The 8,274-nt window shown below is 45.6% G+C and overlaps 1 long non-coding RNA gene across 1 annotated transcript; it reads right to left on the reverse strand.

The window, feature by feature from the left end:
- Positions 1-1,060: 1,060 nt before the first annotated feature.
- Positions 1,061-8,068, reverse strand: LOC140917535 (uncharacterized). Its single transcript, XR_012160882.2, has 3 exons — positions 7,953-8,068; positions 2,911-3,072; positions 1,061-1,275 (listed from the first exon to the last, which is right to left on the reverse strand). It is a non-coding gene; the product is annotated as an uncharacterized LOC140917535 (long non-coding RNA).
- Positions 8,069-8,274: the final 206 nt, after the last annotated feature.

Raw genomic sequence — 8,274 nt, forward strand, 5'->3', positions numbered from 1 at the left:
CAGATCATTAATGAAGATATTGAACAAAACTGGCCCCAGGACTGACCCTTAGGGCACTCCGCTTGATACCGGCTGCCAACTAGACATGGAGCCATTGCTCACTACCTGCTGAGCCCGACGATTTAGCCAGCTTTCTATCCACCTTATAGTCCTTTCATCCAGCCCATACTTCTTTAACTTGCTGGCAAGAATACTGTGGGAGACCATATCAAAAGTTTGCTAAAGTCAAGGAATAACACGTCCACTGCTTTCCTCTCATCCATAGACTCAGTTATCTCATCATAGAAGGCAATTAGATTAGTCAGGCATGACTTGCCCTTAGTGAATCCATGCTGACTGTTCCTGATCACTTTCCTCTCCTCTAAGTGCTTCAGAATTGATTCCTTGAGGACCTGCTCCATGATTTTTCCAGGGACTCAGGTAAGGCTGACTGGCCTGTAGTTCCCTGGATCCTCCTTCTTCCCTATTTTAAAGGTGGGCACATGCTTGAAGTTAAGCACAACATGCATAAGTGTTTGCAAGATTGGGGTCATATTCATTAACTCTTTAAAATTCTTTATGGGCTTGCCAGAAAACTCACTCACTGCTAACAACTTTAAATATTTGTCAGTTGTCTCTTTAAGGTGTGGTGTAAGTATATATATTTGTCTTTGTTTCAGTTTCTTGTTTCTAACCTCCTCCATTTTTTTACGAAGTTTAAGTTGTTTCTTTTTATTTTGGCTGTGTTGCTTTTTCTCTTCCTCAGCCCATTGAAGGTGCAGGTTTTCTTGTCCAGTGGCCTTGATTTTTTCCAATTCCTTATTAATCGTGTCTAAATCTCTTTTAAGAAAAGCATAAATAATTGGTTAGAATCAGTTGTGACAATCTCTCCCAGTCAATTTTCTGCTCAGCTCCAGACATCTTCTTTGCCTGGGTTTCTGTTTGCTTAATCCGCCTGAAAAATTTAGAACTGACTTCACAAGGTTCCTAACACAATTCACGCCCTATTAATAAACAATTTTAAATTAGAATGAGGTATTTCATCATTTACACTCAGTATAGGTAAAAATAAGGCCCCGTCCTTCTAGGAGCTCTGTGCAGGCCCCCACAGACACTCCCAAATCAGTAAATTATAAATTCATTTTGTGTCCTGTACCTGTTCCTCATCTGTCCCTTTGGGTCATGTAAATCTGGACTTTCTTCTTGCATCAGCCACTCCCCAAAGTGGCAGGTGTCACCTCCTTCTGGAAGCAGACTGGGTTCTTGTCGTTTTGTCACTCGTTTTTCAAACATTTTCTGAAAATTGAGAATGGATTTAAGGGCTTTATTCGCCACGAATGCCTTCACCAATCTGTGTGTTGAGTTCTCAGACAAGCACTTTGCTGATAGCCAAACCCTCCATTTCACCCCCGAAATGATAGAGTGAGGAGGGAACCTTCTGCAGTTCCTAGCCACTGCAGTCTCACAGTCTCCTCCACTTTGGGAATGGGCAACCAGATCTGTAGCCAGGCCCCAGATCCTGACTGAACTGAAAATCAGCAAACTCTTTAAATGGAGAAAAAAAGGACCATCAGTGCTGGAACTGGGGGGAGAGGCAGGGGGTCATCGCCCCCCACTTTTTGACAAAAGAAACATACAAGTTTGACCCCCCTCCCCCAAAGAGACAACCTGTACCTGCTAATAGTGTGGGGGCAGAGTGAGGGCAGTGGCTTCAGCAGATGTTACTGAGCATGCTCAGTACAAACCAAGCAACAAATGTTGGGGGAGGGGGAGCATGTGATCCCACATGCCCCCTCCCCCCCCATGCGTCGCCTCTGGCCCCATTTCTACAAAGGTTCTAGCACCCTTACAAAGGATTGTCATTTGCTAAAGTTAAGTTCAGTCACTTAGAAGCGTCTTCTACTTTTGTTATATTTGTAACCAATTCTGTTTCTGCTGTCTTCACTCAGTATCATGTAAATCTCTGTTCTTTATTAATAACCTTATTCATGGTTTTCCTATAAGCTGATCTCAGTGCAGTATATTAAAACTAAAGCGTGCACCCTCAGCTGAGCCAAGCAGGCTGGCATATGCTCTGCCTCTGGAGACAGAAGAGGTGGTAACTTCTGCGAGTGTCCAGCGCCAGGGCTGGGTACTGCAGGGGAGCACTCTGCAAGGGGGCCAAGGACAGCCGTGCGCCTGAGGATAACCTGCATGGTGAAGTACAGGCTGGCAGAGCATCTAAGGAGATAGGTGGAGGTGCTGACAGACTGGAGTGTCAGGGAGCTGGCACGCACATTAGCTCCAGCCAGGCCCCGTCTCGCTGCGGCTGGAGGTAAAAGGTGACTCACAGTCCTGATGCCCCGAGAAATGTGACAGGACTGAGGCTGTAACCAAGGAGAACAAATGGCCTTAGGCATTCTGGCTGCCTGCATTCTAGCTGCTTGGTGGGTGCTGGAGGCAGAGTGATCTCCAGTACTAAGTTTTCTAAAGGGAAAGGCCTGTGACCAGAGGAGGCAGGAGCTTGGCCACGCTGCCCACTTGGGAGACAGCATCTCCTGTGGCCACACTGGCTGTTCTCCCAGCCCCTGATGTCAAATAGTGTAGAGTTCTGCCTGGGCCCTGCACTGGAGAGCAAGAGAAGCAGTCACATGCTGTTGCCTTGGGTTGTGTTGGCTCATTGTAAGGCAACCTGCCTTGTGCCAGTCAGATGTCTGGAGTGCTGCCTGCATGGCCATGTGTTGCTTCCTACAGGAGTTTTCTGTGAAGGCAAAATAAGCTATAAAATATGATGGGTGTGAATGTAAAAAGCTCTCACTCTTGGCCAAACTCTTGTTCCCATTGAAGTCAATGGCAAAGCTCCCACTGCCTTCTAGGGGAGCAGTCAGGCCAACACTAAGCGTTTGTGAACACCCATGCCCCGCATTACTAACATCATGTGATTTAACCTACTTTGTTCTCATTGGTGACATAGCCTCCTCTTTTAAATCTCCGTAGATTATCTGTGCTCTTGTAGTAGGAATGCAAATGAGGATTGTGGAGACTCGTATATTTCGTTGTCATTATTTGACAGAAAGGCTCACCAAGATCGAAACCGCTAGAAGGTTGATAAAGCTGCAAAAATATAAACAAAATATCAGCTGTCTGTAGAAGAGAGACATTCCACAATTCTTTATACATCCGGGCCAAAATTTTAAAACATCATTCGGTCAGATTAATTCCCGGTTTCAGCAGAATTACACTAGGTGTGAATTTTACCCAAACAAAAGATTTATGTACTTCTGGTACTCTTAAAGTGAAAGATAAACTTGTCTTAATCTGAAGCTTGTCAGCGTTTGAGTAACTGCTCGATTGGTTGCTGTACTGAAAAGACTAACTATTTCAGATATTTATAGAGAATTTTAGATGCTCTACTAAAATTTACTTCTGTGGACACAATTTGCACTTGTAGTGAATTGTGCCTGAGTGTGGTATATGCAATATATTTATGTCTTTCTCTGGAAGTCCATAGCAGTTGCAAGTTGTGGATGCCATCCATCGTAATTTTGCCCCTACAAAAATGGAAGCCTGGTTTGAAAACCAGATCCTACAATTTTATTCAAGTATTTTAAATTAATTTAAAAAAAGTAAAATCTATAGCCAAATTTCAGAAAAACTACCGGCAGAACAATTCAGATTTTCTCTTTCAGTTTGTATATATTGCTCCAAAATACAAATACATACAATAAGCTGTAAGATGTCAAGACACATGAGAGTAAAGGGACCAGTTTCTGGAGGAGGATTCTCCTCACCATATAAATTAATTCCAGTAAATGCCATGCAATAGTAATCTGGAGAATAAAGCCACACACAGGCTCAAAGGGTCAATCAGTTCCCCATGGGGGCAGTTTTCTTTGAATTACTCTAGGCTCCTAAATTATGTACAGGCTGGCTTAGGCCCTAATGTATGCAGATTTGGATTCCTTCCCAAACTCTGTGGCAATATATTTGAAGACAGTCTTTAAAGAGTAAATAACCGTTGAGCCATTTTCATGGTATCATCCTGAAAGAAAGTCAAGGTATTTTTTCCACTACCATTGACCAGGTAAACAGAGTCTTGGTTAGAGTTCTCAGCAGCTTTTTGGTGTTCTGGCCTCATCCAGAGGGCTTGACAAAATGTCTCCAAGGTAGCAAGATGCTCCAGTGACCCTACAAAGGACTCTTGAATCCTGAATGCGTCAAATCCAGACAAGACGACAAGACGCAAGTGTAGAAAGACAGTTTCTGTGTGAGGAAGGTGACCAGGCCAATGACCCTCCTAGTGATCAGGTGTACAAATCCCACCCTGGGCCCAAAGGGGTTAAAGGACACTACTGGGCCCAGGTGGATCTCCACCTCCAGAGCATGCTCCAGTTGGACAGGAAGCTTAAAAGAGAGCGAGTGCCAATCAGCCCAGAAGGGGAAGACTGGGGAGGAAGACAGACCTGCCCTGAGGGCTCCTGAATGCTGAAGAAGGCTCACAGTGAGGAAGAAGACTGCCTGCTGAGCCTGGATGGGGCTGAAGGGTTAGTCATATTTTCTTTTGCTATTTATAGGACTTAGAGGCTGTAGGGGAGAAGGATGGTAGGTTGTGACCCAGAAAGGCAGCTCCAGGAGCACTCCTGAGTGCCCAACATTGTTGTTTCTTGTGGGCCCTGGGTTGGAGCCTGGTGGAGTGGGAGGGCCCAAGCTCCCCTACCAACTGCCCTTGTTGGAGGAGGGGCATAAATCTCATTTCCACCCCATCTCCCCCTCTAGTAAGGGGAGAGAGGGACACTGAAAGCCTGAGGTGAGGATAAGCCACATTAAGGGATAGGAACTGGCTTGAAGGCCCTTCCTGCCCGGAGGTGAGAGACTGGAAAAAGAGGTGTGCTAACCAGTGGGCATCCTGACTCTCTGAGGACTATACAACCCCCACAGTGTGCTTAGGTAATTGGCACATGCAAAACTTGAAAGCTGAAAACCTACCTTGTCTCAGGGAGCTGCTACTAACACAGTGATGCTGTCAGCTAAGCAGTTCAAAGCCCTCAGGAACATGGGTGTTCTGAGGAACCAGAGAACCAGAAACAGAGCAAGCTGATAAGAAGCTACAGAAACACAGTGCACACCGAAGGCAATCTGGAAAAGCACTGGAAGCAGCTTTAATGGCTCCATTTCCAATGGGGAGCCTCCTCTGTTGAGTCAGTCATTATCTAACCAGAGTAAATGGCACTGGACAAGACACAGGATCCTCTCTGAAATCAAGGTGAGTTGTAGGTGCCCAGAACCTCTTACAATCATGCCACTAATTCAAATATAGATTTGGGAGCCTAAATGTAGGCACTCAGCTTTGACCCTTTGATGTTAGCACTCAGATGTGTGGCGAACAGATCCGTGTGGTGGAACCATAGATGGGATTTATCGTTAGACCAGACACAGATGCATGAAGAAGGTAGTCAAGCAGTGCTTTGTCGGGAAATTCAAAGGGGCTCACAAGTGCCTGAAGAAAAGGAGGACTTGTGGCACCTTAGAGACTAACAAATTTATTTGAGCATAAGCATAAGCCTGAGTGCACCATGCCGCAACCCTTTCGTAGGTCCTCCGGCTAAATGCATTCTAGGGTTTTCAGCACCTATTCAGGAACCCCAGGCCTCTGCCCTGTCAGGAAACAGGCTGACAGGGAGACATCTCCTGGGTTGGGATAGAGCAAAGTGTCTTGGGTCGGAGTGATCATCTGTGACCAACCTTCAAGCCTGATGGAATCGCCCAACTTCATTGGTAGCAGGGTGGAGCCAGAATTGATCTGTTAGAGCCACTGAATCCTTACCACACCTTTCCTCTAAGAGATATTGGTGGGGAAAGGCATGTGGAGCTTCCATCCTCTGACAGGCTGATACTTACCTATGCAAGAAGCTGACAAGATCCACCTTCCGTGTCGCCCCCGCAAGCAGTAGATTCACCACGTTGTGTTCCAGAGACCACTCATGGTAGGGTCTATTAGCAAATGACTCTGTCTGTGGCTGTTCTCAGCCCTTGGTCCAAGTGGTGACCCGGAATACCTTATGGGTAGGGCCTTATTAAATTCACGGCCGATTTTGGTCAATTTCACGGTCATAGGATTTTAAATATTGTAAATGTCATGATTTCAGAAATTGAAATCTGAAATTTCACCGTGTTGTAACTGTAGGGCTCCTGACCCAACTCTGAAGGCAGGAGTGCAGAAGTAAGGATGGCACGGTATGGTATTGCCACCTTTACTTCTGCACTGCTGCTGGCGGGGCGTTGCCTTCAAAGCTGGGTACCTGGCCAGCAGCCGCTGCTCTCCAGCCACCCACCTCTGAAGGCAGCACAGAAGTAAGGGTCACAATACTGCAAACCCCAACAATAACCTTGCAATCTGCCCTCCTCCCAACCCCCCATGGCTCTCTTTTGCGTTGGGACCCACAGTTTGAGAAACACTGGTCTTCCCTGTGAAATCTGGTCTTGTGTACTTTTACCCTATACTGTACAGATTTCACGAGGGAGACCAGATTTCACAGACAAAACCCATTCTCACGTATGCAGAGCTTCCCAGCATGAGAAATGCAACCTGGTGTCCCCTGCTTATTCTTGTTATAGAGCATGGTGGTTTTCCACTGGAACCTGGACCCCGTTTTGGGATACCAAGCCTCTCCAAGTCCTTGGTGCGTGTGGGCAGGCCTGCTGTTATATCCTGAATGCATCGCTGCCATTCCTGGTGTGAAGTCCCTCGATGTGGTCTCCGCAGCCCAGCGTGGATGTATCCATGCTCATTACAATTTGTGCTAGTGGAAGTGGGAAGTCAAGTCCATGTTGAGGATTGTTTTTGCCTGCCACCTGGGCAAAGAGGCCCCAAGGCCATCTGGATGTGATAGGAGAGTCTCTGTGTGGCTTGTTTAAAATGGGATCTCAGGGTCCAATGAGGTGGTTTCTTGTGCAGACTTGCCATGGGTACCATGACTCCTACTGAGGCCACAAGATCTAAAATTTGTGTCTACCCATAACAACTTCTGGCCTTGACAAATCTCCACCAGGCTCATGATACCTTGGAGCAGACCCTGGAGTAGGAAACCTCTGAGCTCAGCCATGACTGCTGGGTCTTTTGCTTATTTCAGAGGGCTGCTGGGCAAGCAAGCTGGGACTAGGTAGCTTATTGTGACCCCTGCTGATTTCAGCACCCTACTGGTGACACAGGTTGATTCACGGATGGCAGTTCCAGAAAGGAGAACACATGCACTCCCTGCTGGGCAGGTAGACAACTACAGCCAAGTTTTCCATGAACACAGAATTAGTAGTGCTGGTCCCCTCTTACAGATCTCAGATATAATCTGTAATTGAGGTGTGTCCATATATACAAATAGGCTGAGATTTTCAAAGACGTCTAAGGAAATTAGGTGCCCAAATCCCTTAGGTGCCTTTGTAAATCCCAGCCTAAGCATTGGCAAAGTCCAGAATGCATGGCTAGTAGCCTTCTTGTAGAAGGAGTTTGATAATTTCCTGCGTGAGCTTTCCTTTGGACCACTACTTCTAATTGGCTAGACAGTGATAAAGGTCCTTGAGATCCAGGATATGCCTGAGCCCTCCTGGTCTTTTTTAGGGATCAGGAATTTGGAATTCCTTCTTTTTCCCAGTGGAATGGACTTGATGGCTTTTTTTGGTCTTGCCTGCAGTATCTTTTTCTGATAAAAAGGTGCCCAAGAACAGTAGGACTTTGTCTTTTAGAGCCAAGAATTTTTTTTTAAATATTGTACATGGTTTGAGAAATTATATTTTGCTAGGATAAGTGATTTTCACACTGATCACTTGGTTTAAGTGCTTTACTTCAAATTATGTAGCATGTTGTTGATATACAGATTAATTATACGAATGAGGATAATAAAAGCTTCTGTTATTCTCTGGCATACTCTACCTATGTAGTGGCAGGAGTGAGGAAAAAAGAAAGTGAGACATTTTGCCACTTTCTACAGCTAATTTTTTACCTGTTTGCCCAAATGGGTGGAACGGAACAATGTACTGGAGCCCGGTAGCAAAGGCAGCTTGGCCCCACGTGGAATATCCAGGAGCCGATTAGGTGCTAAAGCTGGTAATCGTTTTCTGTGGCTAACCTAGAAAAAGAATACATTAATGGGATTTCAGTCTGACATTTGAATAGTCCACTTGCATTGCAGTTCTCATAAACTACCCTGATGGTTTAATAAGCCAAACATTAATTTCTAGAAGAAAACAAAGAACACAGTGTTCTGGGAGTGAGATATTTAAAGCTAGTCTCTGGTTCTGAGACTAGAATTTACAGGTGCTGTT

Source organism: Lepidochelys kempii, chromosome 9 (genome assembly GCF_965140285.1).
Source record: "Lepidochelys kempii isolate rLepKem1 chromosome 9, rLepKem1.hap1, whole genome shotgun sequence".
NCBI lineage: Eukaryota > Metazoa > Chordata > Testudines > Cheloniidae > Lepidochelys > Lepidochelys kempii.